At 56.2% G+C, this 17,305-nt stretch overlaps 1 long non-coding RNA gene across 1 annotated transcript; it reads left to right on the top strand.

Annotated features, from left to right (window-relative positions):
• Positions 1-174: 174 nt before the first annotated feature.
• On the top strand, positions 175-16,318 carry LOC122893362. Its single transcript, XR_006381622.1, has 5 exons — positions 175-618; positions 1,298-1,438; positions 2,807-3,540; positions 13,159-13,270; positions 16,215-16,318. It is a non-coding gene; the product is annotated as an uncharacterized LOC122893362 (long non-coding RNA).
• The last annotated feature ends 987 nt before the right edge of the window (positions 16,319-17,305 follow it).

Genomic DNA, 17,305 nt, shown 5'->3' with positions numbered 1-17,305 from the left:
ACAGACAGAGATCACAAGTAGGCAGAGAGAGAGAGAGAGAGGAAAGCAGGCTCTCTGCTCAGCAGAGAGCCCGATGCGGGACTCGATCCCAGGACCCTGGGATCATGACCTGAGCTGAAGGCAGCGGCTTAACCCACTGAGCCACCCAGGCGCCCCGGACCAGAGAATCTTAATGTGGGATTTTAGCACCTCTTTTTGGAGCTCTAGTACCTTGTTTTTTGAGACCTGTCGCCTCTTAGCTGTAAGTAACCTTGGTGACCTGTTTGGCATCCCACTTCTGGACCTCAGTCAGGAGAGTGGAACACAGGAGGCCCTGCCCGGGTGGAAGTTCCCGCAGTGGGATGTGGCTGGAAGCCCTGTGGATTCTGCCCACCGGCTCAGTGCTGCGTGGAGCCTGCACCCACCGTGAGGGGCAGCCCTTAGCTGCACACCACCTTCTGGCTTCCGGGTCTGTCACCTGGGGCTTTGGGCTCCACACTGAGTGGAGGAGGCTGGCCGGACGGGAGTCTGCTGAGTGCTGTGCCCTATTCTCTCAAGATATCTTCCAGAGCTGACATTTTCACAGAACCCATCTTCCCAGCAAGCTCTGACTCAAGTAGCCAGAAGAAACTTGTCTGGGTGAGGAAAGGACACAGGACAAAGTAGCCTGTGGCTGAGGCTGCTGGGACAATGTCCCCAGCACAGGATCACCTGGGAGTGTTAGTGATGCATGAGTGCATCTGGCAGGAGGTCACATCCTTCCACATGTGGCAGCTTCGACTTGGGGGCACGGGGGGGGGGGGTGGAGCGGGTGGGGCTCTGCCCAGAGACATTGGATCATTTCCTGGTTCCAACCTCAGTAGTTCCTTTACTGAGGGGCCTCTTCTGCCCAGATCCTGGAGACCACTATCTCCAGGGGCGTCCAGGGCCAGGGGGCAGAGAAGGGTGGTGCAGAGGGAGCCACAGGAGTGGGGTGCTGAGGGGGACAGAGCTGGCTCTGACCCTAACTCTAACCCAAAGCCCAACCCCACCTCACAGCGGGAACCTGAGGCCAGCACAGGGTCCAGTGGCAGAGCAGGGCCCCACAGCCACCTCTTTTTAGAAATTCTGGGTTGGAACAGGCTCTGGTCAGTTCATCGGGCCCCAGGAACAGGCACAGAAAATAAAAGTGGCCTCCTCCATTTCAGCCTCCAGCCTTCTCAGATGGCCCTGCTGGAGGGTTGCGGGGCGGGGGTTAGGGGTAGAATGCCCCGGCATCCACATGGGGTAATCTCAGGACAACAGAAGCACAAGGACTTTTTTTGTGTGCCCCTGGCAGCCAGAGAGAGCCAGTGACAGCAAAGCCACCGGGCCCTCCTGGGGCTTCCGTGCACAGAAATCACCGTGGCGCAGAAGGAAGGTGCGAGAGGAGTGTACCAGAGTTCCAGCCTAGGACCTTTCGCTGGCCCACCCTCCCAAGGTAGAGGAGGGCCTGGGGGTGGGGAGCGTGGGAGGGGTCTGGGGCTCGACCGCCTGCCTTCCCCACCAGCCCTGTGGAGGACACAGGAAGGATTGGAGTCTGACTCCTCTCCCACCATGAGGACTTCAACAAGCTGACAGGTCCTTGCTTACTTTTAAGGACAGGGACCCTACTTCTTCACAGAAAGAGGACAGACCTGCAAAACCCACTCTCTGCCAAGGACTGTTCCAGGAATTTTCACATAATTTAATTCATTCCTTTAATCCCTCCCAACAGCCCCAGGAGGCAGGCACATATTAGCCTTTTTTATGCAGAAACCACAATTCAGAGAGGTTATATAATTGCCCAAATCCACACAGCTAGGAAGTGGTGATAAGTAGGGTAAGGTCCATCCTGGTTTGCCCTGACAAGTCCCCGTCTGTATTTGCCATCCTGGTGTAGTAATCCAGAGCGCTCCCTTGCATTCCTGCAAGTGCTCCCGTTTAGGCAATAGGCTGTAAGGAATCCAGGTCCTGCTTTTTCCCTGGACAATCCAGTCTCTCCCAACCCCTTTTTTCCATCCAAAGCCCTAGGGGCCACCTGCCACTACCTGCTGAAACAACAGACCCCTGGGGGCAGGCCCCAGGGATAGGGCTGCAGAATTATCAGCCAGTACAGCTGAGCTGCGGTTTTTCTCCAGAACAGAAGAGGAAGTAGAGGCTGTGGTCCAGGCCCCCTTGCTCTTCTTAAGAAACTGTTCTCCTGTGACTTGGAGCTGCTCCCAGCCCCTGAGGCCCACTGATCCTCGGGTGGGTCTCGTAGGTCTCCAGCCTTGGGCTCCCACCCTGGCAGAGACATCTGGGCAGAGAGACCATGGCCTTGTGGGCCCATTGTGAAGGCAGGGTGGAGTCCCCAGGAGCCTCCAGCGGCCACTGCTCCCTCAGTGCAGCTGCTACAGCCCCGACGTGGCCTCACAGATGGTTTGGACAAGCCAGCTGGTGGGACGTGCTCAGGGGAATCCAGCCCTGACCAGACCCTCTTGCTGGGAGGCATGGCCTCAGCATCTGCAGCTGGGCAGCACCGCTAGAGCTGCTGCGCCCCTGGCTTTGAGAAAGCGCCTGCTTTCCAGAAAGCACTCATTCTGTTCTCATCCCCAGACTGGCTTTCCTCACCAGACCTGTGTTCTCTGCGGTGGGAGGAGAGGGGAGAGCGAACAAGACCCCACCATGGTTGGGGTGGCTGCTGGGTCCTTATTCTCCTAGTTGTTGGGGGAGGACAGGGTAAGAGGGTAGACAGAAGTCCAGACTTGAGACCACAGAACCCCGGAGAGGGGAGGCATCCCTCAAGCAGGATGGGGACCTGAGGCTGGGTTTCTTGGTGTCCTCGCAGCTTCCACCATCCCACAGAAGGTTCGGTGACCTCTGGCGACCATTGGTGACTCGGATGACCCCTAGGGCTACGCAGGATGCTGGAGTTCACCCCACTGGGCCTCCATCCCTTTGGGTCCCACACAGGGCCTGGCATACACACAGGCCACAGGCGTCAGCTTGTCCTGGCCCATGTCCCCAGTTCCTGCCAGGAGCCTTGAGGCCCCACGAAGGTCAGACCCTGGCCCTTTGCCCAGCTCTGGGTCAGAGCGGAGCATGCAGGTCCTTGCCTCCTGCAGAGAGAACTCCCTCCATGGGGCAGAAGCCAGAGCAGCGAACCCTTGAGTGGAAGGCAGGGCAGTGAGCTGGGAACCCTGACCCAGCTGACCTTCGCGGATTTAGAATGGGTCTGAAGAGCAGCCATGAGACTGAACCCCAGCCAGGAAGGAAGTGCGTCTCGGAAACCGAGCCCTCCGGCTGGAGTGCTGCCCATACCCAGCACCCTTGGGCCTCCCCGGTGAGGGGCCTCGCGCCTCTCGTGACCCTCGGGAGGCTGTAACCCTTCTAACCTCAAGACAGAAGCGTGAACGCCTGCGGCGGCTGTGGTTTAACAGTTAGTGCCAGAGAGAAGTCGCCCACGCGAGCCCTGCTGCGACTCACTGTCTGCACGTGCACCGCAAGCATGGGGACCGCAGTCCCTCTGCCACCGCCAGCTCCTCGGCACCCAGCCAAAGCCACCAGCGCCTGCCACGCTAGGTGAGTGACCTTTGCGTGCTCCGTGGCTTCTCTGAGCCTGCGTTTCTCAAACGCACAATAAAGGAAACCCCGGGTCCCCGTGTGCCATGGTGGCGATGGGCTCCGCTGTGGTCCCCTACTCCACAAACCCGTGCTGCCCAGATCCCGAGACTCGGGCATGGCCCCAGCCATCGGCAAACTTAAGTCAGCGAGGGAGATAAAATCCCTCGTGCCCCAGGAGGAGGAGAACAGAGCAGTACGTGGGGTGCCGGGGGAGCCCCCAGGGAGGCCTAGTCCAGTTTTGGGGGCACAAGAAGGGAATTTGAAGCCCTGAAAAATGAGGAAGAGTTTAGAACAAGACGAGGAGACCCCAGGCCAAAGGGAACTGTGAAGGTGAGGGCTGGAGGTGTGACAGAGCACGGCGGGTTGGGGGCCTCCCTGGGGTTCAGGACAGGCCGGGGGAGGTAGAGACACCAGTCCACACCATCCCAGCCAAGGTGCTGAAGCAGGAGAGAGCGATGATCTGATGTGAGTGTTATTAGAAAAATGACTGACCACAGGGTCAGGAAAGACCAGAGCGGGTGAGCTGGACACCCACAGACAGGCAGTAGGCCTTTGCTCATATGGGGGGAGACCGTGGCAACTTTCAGGGTCACAGGTGACAGGAGCAGACCGATCCCACCAGCCAAGGCGGGGAAATGGGCAGGGGCTATTGACATGCTCTGATGACACGCCAGAGAGATGGCCGCATGTGTGCGTGATTCCAGCAGTCCCTACCGCTCCCCAGCAGGAGGTCACTGTTGCCTGGAGGGTGCACTTGGGGCCCTTGGGCTCGGGATCTCCCCCACTGTGCAGGGTGTGAGGGATGTGCGTGCGCCTGTGTCCTCTCTGTTGCCCACGCCGCCTCCCACAAGCTCGGCGAGTGTTCCCTCAAAGGCCACACACACCCCTGCACAAGAAAAATCTAGCTCTGTGCTAAGATATGTTTTATGGAAGAGCATGTGGTGAACGCACTGCTCATGGGCCCGGGGAGTCACCCACAGCGGTTGCTGGGGAGCATGAGGTGCCCCCACCTCCCTGTGAGTCCCTGCTGCCCCACCGCCCGCCCCGGAACCCCAGGCCCCAGGGGAAGGGCTCGGTGGCCATACAGCTTGTAAACGTCAGCTTTCCTTTTCTTAAAAGCAGGCTACAAGAACAGCACGGCTACGAGAGAGAGAGAGAGAGAGAGAGTGTGTGTGTGCGTGCGTGTGTGTGTGTGTGTGTGTGTGAAGGTTGCTGACCAAAACAGTAAAAGTGGCAGGACTGTGGTCACTTTTACTTTGCTGAACTGATTGACTTACAACAAGCTCTGTATCATTTTTATAATCAAACAAAGCAAGGACACAGCCACTCAGCCACCTTGGGTTTAGCTTTGCTCCAGAAGGGCTGTGGGGTAGGAACGAGCAATGGGGCCACGGGCGGCCACCCCCTCCCAGGGCACCACCGGGCCAGCTGGCACCAGTGGGGTTGGACTTGGACCAGGGGGACCTAGCCCTCAGGCCAGGGGTCCCAGGGCTCCTCCAACCCCACTGGCTCTCTTTTCCTCACCTTCTGGGAAGGGTGGGAGGATCACAGGGCCAGCCCGGGAACCCGCTTCTGAGAAGAAAGTGACCCTTCTCCCCCCGATTGCCCTCCTCACTTCAAGGGGACAAGCACCCTGGGCTGGGTCACCTGCTTAGGGGACCTTAGGGAGCCCAGCAGGAACTCCCACTCGAGGAGCGGGTGTTGCACAGGGGGAATGGGAGGGGGACCCCAGCCAGCCTGCAAGGACCCCCATCCCATAAGTCCCACCATTCCCTCCACAGTCCTTGCCTTAGCTTTGTGCTTTGCCCCCAGACTGGGGGGTTATGGCAGGAGAACTTGGCACACAGCAGGTGCCTAATGACGTTTGTTGGGTGGGGGATGGGTGGGTGACAGGTAGACAGTTGGATGGGTGGATGAAGAGGGCCACTGTACAGGCATCTGCCCAGACCGCCCTCTTCATGGGAGGACGAGGTAGGAGGCTGGGGACAGGGGCTTCGGGTCTGCCGAAGAATCCCACAGCCCAGGTGGCAGGCCGTCCCTCCAGGCTTCTTCCCTCACCACTCCTGCCAGCTTCACGGAGACGAGTGCAAGTTGCCCTTCAGTTGGCCTTGCTCGCTTAGGTCCACTGTCGTGTGTGTTCGTGGATGTTTCTGGTTATCCGAGAGCGAGCGGATTTCCCCGTTTACTGATCTGGAGATGCTTCCTCTGCCATGTGCGAAGATTCACACCATCACCGGCCTCTGTTTCCAGCTCCCTATTCTCTGCGACGTGTCTGGAGTCGTGACGTGTAGGGAAGGTTCTGGGGAGGGGCAGGAATTCAAACTTGAGTCCTTCCCGCCTGTGTAGGGCTCCACGGGGCAGCCGAGAAGGCAGAGGCCTAGGGTGGTGGCTCCCGGCTCCAGCATGGCTACGGGCTGGCGCAAAGCGCTTCCGCTTCAGAAGATCGGGGCTGGGCCTGAAGGTCTGCAGTCCTGACGAGCGCCCCCGTGCCACTGATGCCGCCAGCCTCCCCCCAAACCCACCTTTTGAGATCCCCTGGCCTCAGGTAGAGGAGAGTGTCAGTCCCCAGGGAGGATATAAACCTGGCTGCTGCGAATTTGAGTTCTGGGCCTTGGCCAGGGCCTTCTCCTCTTTCACCCTTGCTCTCTGGCGATGACGAAGCTCCCTCCATCTACGATGCTGAGCGAGCCTGTCAGGTGGGGCAGAACCATCCGGAGGGGATTTAAGAAGGTAACAGCGGGTCAGCCTTGCTCGGGGGAGCCCTTTGCAGGGTCACGAGAGAGCCAGGCGCTGCAGCCCCTTCCTATGCCGAAGTGCCCCTTCACCTGTGGCTCCACAGCCAGGAAGCCGCCGCAGACCTGCCATTCCCAGTAGGCGCTGTGCAGAGCGCACCGGGGGCAAAGGAAACCCCCTCGGAAACGGTGGGAACGAGTGTAAGCTGACGTTTCCCAGGCCTTGCCAGCCTGTGGGGTCAACTGGGATCACATTACCAGCCAAGTTTGCCTGAGAGCGGAGTTCTGTCTCCCTGCCACGCTACTTCGTGATACGGTCCATCGGGGACTCTCAGACAAGAGGGCCGGGGCGCCAGTGTGTTACAGAGGCTTTCCAGAAACGCCATTTCGGTGTTTACTTGGCGCCAGCTCTCTTTGCCCAGACCCAAGAGGATCCAACAGAGCTGGGGACAGAGTTGTCTCAGAACAGAGCACGGCCAGCCTCCCCTGGCTGGTGCATGTCCCCAGCTCACAGGAAGGACGACTTGTCACAGCTTCCTGGGTCAGAGGAGTTGAGGTCAAAGGCTGCCGGTTGGGTCAATATATTGCACGACCTCGAGTAACTTAACTGAACTTTCCTTTGCCTCCGAGAGATCAGAAGAGTGTGACCCGGTGGTTTTGGTGTTTAGGGAGATGGAACAACACGTGAGCGCGTGCAGCCCGGTGCCTGGCCCTCGCTGGGTGTGGGGGGTTCTCAGTCCAGCAAAGACCTCCTCTATCTACTTGTATGTGGCCTCTCTGTGCCAGAGTTGACTGGTGACTTATGTGGACCTCATTCTCAATCAGTGGGGCTAGCCATTCTCAGCCTAATCCTCTCATAAAATTGTTCTGTCCCAGAGATGCCTGCTTCAGGCATGGCCACCCCCAGCCATCCAAGCATCATAAGCATCCAGATTCTGGGGTTCTGAAGATTGGCAGAGAGCACCCCGTAACGTAGGGGGCCTTCATCTAGACCAGGAGCCCCAGGGAAACCTGAGGAGAGATGGCAGAGGACGTATCAACTCCCAACTTGTAAGTTTTTATTTGGGAGTCTGCGCGGATTTCTGGGAAAGAGGTCACGACTCTCATTAGGTTGTCCAAGGGGCCAGCACGCCTGACAGTTCAAGAGACCTGATTCAGAGAGGGTGACAACCTCGCCAGCCTGCCTGGACACTACGCCACTCGGGGAACACACAGGGCCTCCCCCCAGCCAACCCCTCAGCCGCGCCTGACCTTCCCTGAGATCCAGGCTTCCTCCAAAGTGGGAGGAAAATGGTGAGAGCAAAGACGGAGTTTAATCCCAGGCAAAAATGCGTGGAGACAGTTGGCTCTAATAACAAGGTGGGCTGCGGCCGTCTCCGGGCGACGGGCCCTGCGGAAGGCGGCGGGCCTGCTCCCCTCACAGACCCAGCAGCTGCCGTGCTCAGCGGGGTGGCTGGGCAGCCGCACCCTCAGACGTGGAGGGGTGTTCGGCGCCTGTGTTCGTCGGCTTCTCCTGGTCTTGCTTCCTCATCTGAAAAATGGAATTTCTTGGGGCAGGAACTGGCAGTGGCTGCCTGGCCCGTCTTCCTCCCAGGGTTGCCGAGAAAAGCCTGGAAGCCCACGAGTCGGGGGTGGAACGTGTTCGGAGTCCGCTGTGGAAGCAGCTGGGGCCTGGGCGCCTGAGTTTGAGGCCAGAGTTGGCACTCCCTCCCCGGGTCCTCCTGTGTCTGGTGGGGCCCAAAGAGTCCCCACCGTGTACTTGCCAGAGCCTGGCGCCAGCTGCAGCCATTGTCATGATTCACACCCTCCCCGGGACAGAGTTGGGGGGCCACCGTCAGCCCCCCTCTCCTGGTGAAAGCGCTGGGACTGCACGGTAGAAGGGCCGCTGGGAATAGGTGGGGGGCAGGAGAGGAGGAGGAGGGGCAGGATTTAGCAGAGAAAGTCAGAAATGTCCCCAGAGAGAAATTAAATTGCAGCTCTGTGGCGAACAGTGAGATTCCTTTTCCCCATCACCTCACAAAAACTCCAGTGAAATATTTCTTGTTACCTTGTGGAATGGATCTATTTTGGGCTCGGTGGCTCCGTTATCGAGAGCCTTGCTTCCTGTGTGCCTTTGCAGGAATTAATCCTCACCCCAACCCTGTGGAGAAGGTCCTGTTGTTTTCCTGAGCCAGCTGAGCCGCGGAGGGCCACGGAAGGAGTAAGGGGGTGGTCCCGGGCTTCTCCTTGGGCTGCCCGACGCCAGCAGGCTGGTGGGTGCGGCAGGCACAGAGCCAGGGGCTGTCAGATAGCCAGGATACACTGAGCGGCTCCGTCCAACCACCCTGAGGGTCCTGGCCCAGCCCCTGGTCAGAACACTAAGCTGCACGGCCCAATTAGGGCCCTGACTGCTCTTGCACCCCCTTCCCCTGGCAGATAGGGGACTCTCAGAAGGGCCTGACCCAAGCCCTCTCCAGCACTAATCCCAGATTCCCTGCCTTCTCCGTTGCTGCTTCCTTACCAGGCCCGCTCTACCTGCCGTCTGGCCCCAGGTCCTCACCAGGGTCCTTGGCTTGCGCTGAAAGCACAGCTGTCAGGACAGTGGGGGGATGTGGTGGGGGCAGGCATGAGAGGAATCGAGGCCACTCCTTCCAGGAGGGCTGGGATTTGCTAGCAGACCTCCTGGGGCAGCCACCCTCCCCCAAGGAAGGTCATGACCACAGTTCCCCAGGACCAGGGCCATAACCACTTCCTCTCTGCTAGGCCAGGAGATGGGAAGGGGGGGCCTCCTCGTCCCACTGACAAAGACCTTCCTGCCCTCAGAGGTGGGCTACCCTGATCCCCAGGCCCCACATCGGGGGTTGGCATTTCCAGTTCTTCAGACCTGCCTGTCGCGGGCTTGCTGTATGACCTTGGGGCAGTCACTTCTGCTTTCTGGGCCTCCAAGGCCTCACCAATAGAGCGAATGATCCAATTTGCCCGCCCACTTAGACATTCCAAAACTGAACCGTTCAGAGCCACGTGATTTCACATAATCTGAGCTTTCTTCCTTTAATGTGACCAAAATGCAAATGACCCTGGTAGGTGACTCAGCAGTTCTCGCCCCCAGATCTAGACACCCCCACCACAACGGGTGGAGGCAGAGGTCCCACCAGACCCACAGGAGCAGCCTCTTTCGGGGCCTCTGCACAGCAGGACCTGGACACTGGCATTTTTTTGGACACTGTGTAGGAGAGGAACTCAGACCTTGGGGGGCAGAGCAAGGGGACAGATCAGGCTCCCCTATGCCGTACACATGACAAGTAACGGGACAAATAGTTTATGAAAAGAATGGCCAACAAACCAAGAAGAGTCTCCAGCCGTGGCCTCTAGGATCCTCCGTGGACCCCGGGCTGCCCCGTGGTGGGGTCAAGGACACCATCCTAGCTGGGCAGAGCAGGGGTCTGGGTGCAGAGAGCGTAGGGGACGGCAGCAGAGACAAGGCGCGTAGCCTCCAGCCAGGCGGCCTCCATAGAGGACTCTGTCCCCACACCCTCGGGCTCCTGAAAAGGGAACTGAAAACCACTCAGCCCTCACAGCTGTCCTGGAGGGACGCAGGCTGCTTCCCGTGTTACAGCTGCAAGTAGGATGACCACAGGACGTGCTCAGGGAACCACACAGATGAAACGAACTTGCCAGACCACCCTGCCAACTGCCGGGAAGGGGAAGGAAATCACATGAGGGCATGAAAGCTGAAAGGGAGCAGGCACCCAGGATCAAAGGCAGCTTCCCTGAGACCAGCAGCCCCAGGACAGAGGAAAGTTCTTGAGAATCCGAACCCAATATTAGAAGAGCACCAAGAAGAGAGTCAAGAAACCACATCAGGATGCCCCGAGGGAGCTTGCAGACAGGAGGACCCAAGTAGCACCACGGCACATCTGAGAAACTGAGTCACAGCATAGCACGCACATCTAAAAAGCAAACCCACAGCATAGAGAGAAAGGTGAAGGAATCACCTTTCAGAGAAGATGGTCATGATGGAACCCAGAACCTCCAGTCTGCGAGGGGTTGGCTCCCTGAAGTAGATGATCCAACCGCTAAAGCCCAAGAATAGTTAGAGATGGAGAAGGCACAAGAGGGATTGGATTCAGGGTAACTGGCCTCAGGAACATACCGACTTGCGCTGAGTTACTGAACTTTTTTTTTTTTTTTAAGATTTTATTTATTTGTCAGAGAGAGAGAAAGTGTGAGCACAGGCAGACAGAATGGCAGGCAGAGGCAGAGGGAGAAGCAGGCTCCCTGCCGAGCAAGGAGCCCGATGTGAGACTCGATCCCAGGACTCTAGGATCATGACCTGAGCCGAAGGCAGCTGCTTAACCAACTGAGCCACCCAGGCGTCCGGAGTTACTGAACTTTAAGGACAGAGAAAACAAGCGTTCAGGCACCCGGGAGGAAAACCCAAGTCATGAACAAGGGGAGAAAAAAATCAATCTGGCCTTTCATTTTTCCCCAGCAACATTCAATTCCAGAAGACAAGGGAGCTTAGTCTTCAAAGTTGTGTGGAAAGGGGAAAACCAAGAATATTGCACCCACTGAGGTGGTTCAGATTTATAGACAACATGGAAAGGATCAGGGAAAACAGCACCCTTGAGCCTTCTTTTGAAAACACACTCACAACTATTCAGCAATGAAAACCTAGCTGAAAGTTAAAAGGAACCATTTTTTTTTAAGGGTAAAATCATGACTCTCCTACAATATAAAATGAACACATGCCAAAAACTTTATTTAACTTGTTAAATAATTAGAACAAGTACATGCAAACAGGCAGCTAAGGGGTCCGGAAATGAATGTGCGTCTGTGAACGAAACTGACGAGCCACGGGGCAGCCGTCCGCAGCATTCCCCTGCACGGAACCTGTCCTCATGTCTCCGAACAAGAACCATTTGCACTGCCCTAAGTTTTCTACAACTTCGACTTGCTCCAAAATGACAAAGGGCACAGGTTCCTAACTACAGGACCTCCTCCCCGCTGTAGGCTGTTTTCAGGGGCAGAGATGCCATTTCAAAGTCTTTCTCCTCTTTTCCTGGTATAACCAGGAGATGACCTCCTGATGCAAAACCCTGGGGACAAAATGTGCTTTTAAAAAAAGGGGGATGGAATCCATTGAAATACAGGACTAAGCTGAGATACTAGGAGAACTGTGGCTGCAGAGCAGAATCGAAGTGTTAGAAACCGAGCCAAAGAGAAAATAGTAGATTCGTAGTCAGGAATGGAGTGAAGACCGGTAAGGCAGGTGATCACCTTTTCATCCCGAGGAAGGAGGGCACTTGCCCAAGTGAAGCATTGCCCAAGAGACTGTTTTCCTCCAGTCTCTTGATGAACTTCGTCATCTTTTTTCTTTCCTTTTTTTTTTTTTAAAGGATTTTATTTTATTTATTTGACAGACAGAGATCACAAGTAGGCAGAGAGGCAGGCAGGGAGAGAGGAGGAAGCAGGCTCCCCGCTGAGCAGAGAGCCAGATGTGGGGGCCGATCCCAGGACCCCGAGATCATGACCTGAACTGAAGGCAGAGGCTTTTTTTTTTTTTTTTAATTTTTTTTTTTTTTTTAAGATTTTATTTATTTGACAGAAATCACAAGTAGGCAGAGAGGCAGGCAGAGAGAGAGAGGGGAGAAAGCAGGTTCCCTGCGGAGCAGAGAGCCCGACGTGGGGCTCGATCCCAGAACCCCGGGATCATGACCTGAGCCGAAGGCAGAGGCTTTAACCCACTGAGCCACCCAGGCGCCCCAAGGCAGAGGCTTTAAACCACTGAGCCACCCAGGCGCCCTCGTCATTTTTTTTCTTAACATTTTAAAAGTATTTGGACCTATTTACCTGTCCATCCACCGGCCCCTCTTTACCCCTCCAAAGTTCTCTGTGTATAGATGACATCCCCCCAGTGTGAACCCTGGGCAGTGGGCTGTATTAAGCAGCCGCTCTGTGCCAGGAAGTTCTAGGTGCTGGGAGGACAGCAGAGAACACACACGACCCTGCCCTCAGGAAGCTGGCTTTCTAATGGGGATGTGCAGGTTGCTGCTTCCTTCGCACTTTCCTGTATCACTCATTTTGGTTTTTTGAGAATAAGCAAGTGTTACTTTTGTAAAAGCGCACGCACATCAGATGATTCTAGACAGCCAGAGTCGAGCACTGCTACCTTTCATTGGAGCCATTCATACTTTAGTATGAATAAGGTTTTCAGGAAGCAATGTGACGACCCAGGGTCTCTGAAGGTCCCAACCCAGGCAGCTGAATCCTGCGAAGAGATGAAAAGGGGAGCCACTCCCCAAGGAATTCAGCCTCTCTTGCCTGGAAGAATCCTTGAGCTTGTCTTCCTGTCCCTGGTGTGGGATCCTAAGCCCATAACACAGATAAACATTCTTTTTTTTTTAGATTTTATTTATTTATCTGTCAAATCCAGGACCCTGGGATCATGACCTGAGCCGAAGGCAGATGCTTAACTGACTGAGTCACCCAGATATCCTAACAGATGCTCATTCTAGCTGGCACCGGACCCAGGCAGCTGGGGGCTCAGCCCAGCCATGACAAGTGTGTGGGACACACCTGCCGGTCAAGGCTCGCCTCCATTCAGCCTTGGAGGCCCCTGAGCCCCATCTGACTCCATCACCCTCATCTACTCTCACCTCCTCTGAGCGGAACCCTGACTCTTGCCCTTTTCCACTTGCACCCTCACCCTAGCCCCACTGACCTAAGCTCCCTTTCCCACACCACTGGGCCTTTGCACATGCTTTCTCCATCACCGGAATCCCTTTCCCAGCCTCCTTCCCTCACCCCAGATCCCAGGTCTCCTCCTCTGGAAGTCTTCCCTGACATACTCCCAACCCCACAGGTCAGGCCCCTGCCACCAGCTGTGAGCTTCCCAAGGGCCAACGTGGCTCTGCTCATTCCTGCGACCCAGTGACCTGCGAGGGCCCGGCAACCGGAGGCAGGAAGGTACACGGGTGAGTCTGGCCCTTCACCTCTTACCTGCAGGGCCCTTGTCCTCACTTGGCTGTTTCCTCATCTGAAAAATAGGGACACAGTAGAGTCTTCCTCATAGGGTCCTTGAAAGAAATAAAGAACATAGTTTGCATGTTTAAGGTTTTTAAAAGAATGACAAAGAGTGTAAAGAAGGAGGGGGAAGTGAAAAGAATCACCCAAGTCAGTAAGGGAAGGAGAGGACTAAAAAGTTAGCTGGAAAGGAAGTCTAGTTTTTGTGGAGCCAGCTAAAAGTCTGTGGGGGCCGTGGGGTCATGCATTTGGGACAGCCGGGGGAGCTCCCTTCTCAGCCCCCCACCACTTCCAGCCCAGATCCCCACGTCCCCCAGAGCCTCTGGAGACGCCGCCCCCGCAGTGTCCACCAGCTCCCGCAGAGCTGCCCCAGATCACCCAGTCTCTTCACGGAGTGACTGCGGCGCCAGTGGGGGAACTGAGGTCGCCCCCACCGCTGGCACGGCCCCGTGAATCTCAGGGCAGGCGAAGGTGAGGGCTGTGGCTGTCAACCGCCATGTCCCCTGATGCGCCTCCTCCCTCAGAAACACCGGCATGAACTCTTCCTCTCGGGGGCACGTCGTCTGCTGTGGGGGCGGCTGGGGAGCCACAGCTCAACGCCCGTAACCTTCACACGGAGCATGTGACAGGCAGGGCATGGCTCCGCAGCAGACGACTCTGGGCCCTGCCCCTGCTCTGCAGCCCCATAGTTCCCACTAGGCAGGACTCAAGTCCTAGTCCCCTTTACTGAACACCTGCTTTGCAGGCCAGGTGCTCGTCTCACCGGGGAGGTTATTAAGTCGTCTCCACTGCCCAGAGGCGGACACTGAGGCCAACAGTGGTGTGGGGGTCGCTCCAGGCCACACAGCCGGGGCTGGTGGCCCAGCAGGCTCGCAGCCGTCGATATTCCTCCTCACTCCTCCAGCCAGGGCCAGAGCGACACCAAGCAGGGGCGCTCTGAAGGACGTGGGGTGCCTGGCTGGGGTGGGGGATGGGCCAGTGCCTGCACAGTGGGGCACAGGAGCTGCCCCTCCCGTGTGAGAACACTCCGAGGAACCTCATCTTTTTAAGAGCTCCGGGGACTCCACTGAATGGGTGCGCAGGCTCGCTGATCCCCCACTGCTGGACACGCAGGTTACTTCCAGCCGTTTGCTAAGCCAGACAGGGCGCCAAGGTCTGCCTTTGTCCTCTGTCCCTCTGCCCTTGTGTAGGAGAAACCCTCCAAGGGCTCTTCAAGGCCCCACGGGTGGATGCTGGGCCTTCCATGAGGAGGGTGTGGGTTCAAGGAGGGCCCCTCCTGAGGGGATGGACGCAAACACTCCCTCCAGAGCCAGCAGGCTCCCCAGAGTGGATCCCGCAGAGACTGTCCGGGAACCCCACCAGGCAACCTTTTGCAGGGCTTGGCTGGTGGGTTGGTTGGTTGGGGTTTTGTTTTTTGTTTGTTTGTTTGTTTGGGGCCAGAGGCCCATGCTGGGCTCCAGCTCCACCTGCGGAAGGTACAAAGCTGGGCTGGGCGGGTAGGTGGTCGTGCAAATCCCAACAAGGAAGCAGATCTTGGGGAGCAGAGGGGCTCCCTCAGGGCTTCTCACCGGCCTCGGCAGCAGCATCAGAGATGTGCTAGCTCCCTTGCAGACACACCAGTCAAGGTAACACCAAGTGCAGCAGCCCCCCGTGGATGCCCACGTCACCTGACAGCCAAAGCCCCACGCCTTTCATCTCACCCCCTGCCTCCACCCTTTGCGAGTGGGGCCTGAACACTGAGCCCATCTCGGCAGCTCCTGGTGGTCCACTGTGACAAGGACGCAGGGCACCTGTTCCGCATGGCCTGCTGCCGAGAGCAAAGCCAGGTCTTCGTCTATGCCCAGGAGCCTTACTGTCTTCCTCTTTTTTTTTTCTTTTTTCTTTTTCTTTTTCTTTTTTTTTTAAAGATTTTATTTATTTATTTGACAGACAGAGATCACAAGTAGGCAGAGAAGCAGGCAGAGAGAGAGAGAGGAGGAAACAGGCTCCATGCTGAGCAGAGAGCCCGATGCGGGGCTCGATCCCAGGACCCTGGGATCATGACCTGAGCTGAAGGCAGAGGCTTTAACCCACTGAGCCACCCAGGCGCCCCTCTTTTTTTTTTTAAGATTTTATTTATTTATTTGACAGAGACAGCGAGAGAGGGAACACAAGCAGAGGGAGTGGGAGAGGGAGAAGCAGGCTTCCCAATGAGCAGAGAGCCCGATGCGGGGCTCCATCCCAGGACCCTAAGATGATGACCTGAGCTGAAGGCAGCCGCTTAACAACTGAGCCACCCAGGCGCCCCTGACTGTTATCCTCTTACGAGGTGGAATCATGACTGTCATTTAGGAATGAACATGTGGTAAAGTTGATGAAACTCCGGGGCGCCTGGGGGACTCAGTTGGTTAATAAGTGTCCACCTTCGGCTCCAGTTATGATCCCAGGGTCCCAGGGTCCTGGAGGGAGCCCCATGTTGGGCTGCCTGCTCAGCGGGGAGCCTGCTTTTCCTTCTGTCTCTGCAGCTCCCCCTGCTTGTGCGCTCTCTCTCTCTCTCTCTGTGTCCCTCTCTCCCTGTGTCAAATAAATGAAATCTTAAAAAAAAAAAAGAAAGTTTATTAAACCCCTAAATCAGTGAGGGAACCAGGCACACGGTCTCACCAGTCCACAAGAGAATCTGAAGAACAGAGGCATTTATTGATCAGGAATGTGCAAATGAAGGCAAAAGCGGGGAGGGGAGGGGGAGGTCCGCTGGCGTTCTGCAGGACAATTCGGAGTCGGCAGGTCTGTAGATAAGAATGGTTTTGCATTACTTATCTACAACTTGCAGAGTTGTAAAATAGCCTGATTAGAATGGAATCAGATCATCCAAGAGGTGTCCCTAGAGTCTAGATAACCAACGCCTCGCTTTTCCAGGGATGCACACGTTTTCCTGAAACCCTGACCTGACCACCCAACGTCCTTCACCTGAAAACTGAGCCCACTTCCTGTCCAGGAGGTGCCCCCACCCCTGGCTCCCATAGCAGGTAGGTGCTGTCCACTGGGGCTCCCCAGGTCCTTGAACTTCACCAGGTCACACTGTCCTGTCTCCCCTGTCAGTCTAACAAGATTCTTAAAGCCAAAGTCGCGTCTTTATGTCCCATAATGCCAGTGTGTAGTCAAGGTGGGGGCACCTGGGGGGCTCAGTCAGTTAAGCCTGGTCATGATCCCCAGGTCCTGGGATCGAGTCCTGCTTTGGGCTTCTTGCTCAGTGGGGAGTCTGTTTCTCCCTCTCCCCGGCTCCCTGCTCATTCTTTCTCTGTCAAATAAATAAACTCTTTAAAAAAATAAAAAGAAGGCATGTGGCATAGGTGAACGAAATGATTGAACAAAAGAGAAACACAGGGCTCTGGAACCGGGGTGGTCCGTGGGCTGCCCCCATAAGACAGCCCAAGACCTGCATGCAGGCTGGCGAAATGTGCAGGCTTCAAGCTTGATCTTAATAAGGGCTCCTCAGAAATAAGGCTCCGAGAGCAAACAAGCTCAGAAATGCTGAGTTAAACACAAACCAATTGTCTGCTTTTTCCCTTTTAACCGCAGCACTTCGGAGAACCTTTAGTGTATCGACGTTCCCAGGGAATGTCTTAGAAAGAGCATGCAGTGTTCCAGTGTTTTTCATGCTTATCTGATAGTGAAGCAACTTTTTAGTTTTTTAGAAGATATTATTTATTTATTTGGGAGGAAGAGAGAGAACGAGCAGGGGGGTAGGGGCAGAGGGAGACTCAGGCTCCTCGAGGAGCAGGGAGTTGAACCTGGGACTTGATCCCAGGACTCCGGAATCACAACCTTCACTGAAGGCAGACGCTTTACCAGCTGAGCTGCCTAGGTACCCCGGTGAAGTAACTTTTAAAATGAAGGAAAGATGAGGGTTCTAGAGAATTCACATTGAGAAAAACCAGCTTAATCCAACTGCCTGGGCTTCTGCAGTGTCACATAAATTCCCATTGACTGTGTCCGAGCGCCCGCGG

This window comes from Neovison vison, chromosome 13 (assembly GCF_020171115.1).
Source record: "Neovison vison isolate M4711 chromosome 13, ASM_NN_V1, whole genome shotgun sequence".
NCBI lineage: Eukaryota > Metazoa > Chordata > Mammalia > Carnivora > Mustelidae > Neogale > Neogale vison.
Note: the sequence above shows the minus strand (reverse complement) of the source record. Positions and strands in the feature narration are given on the sequence as shown.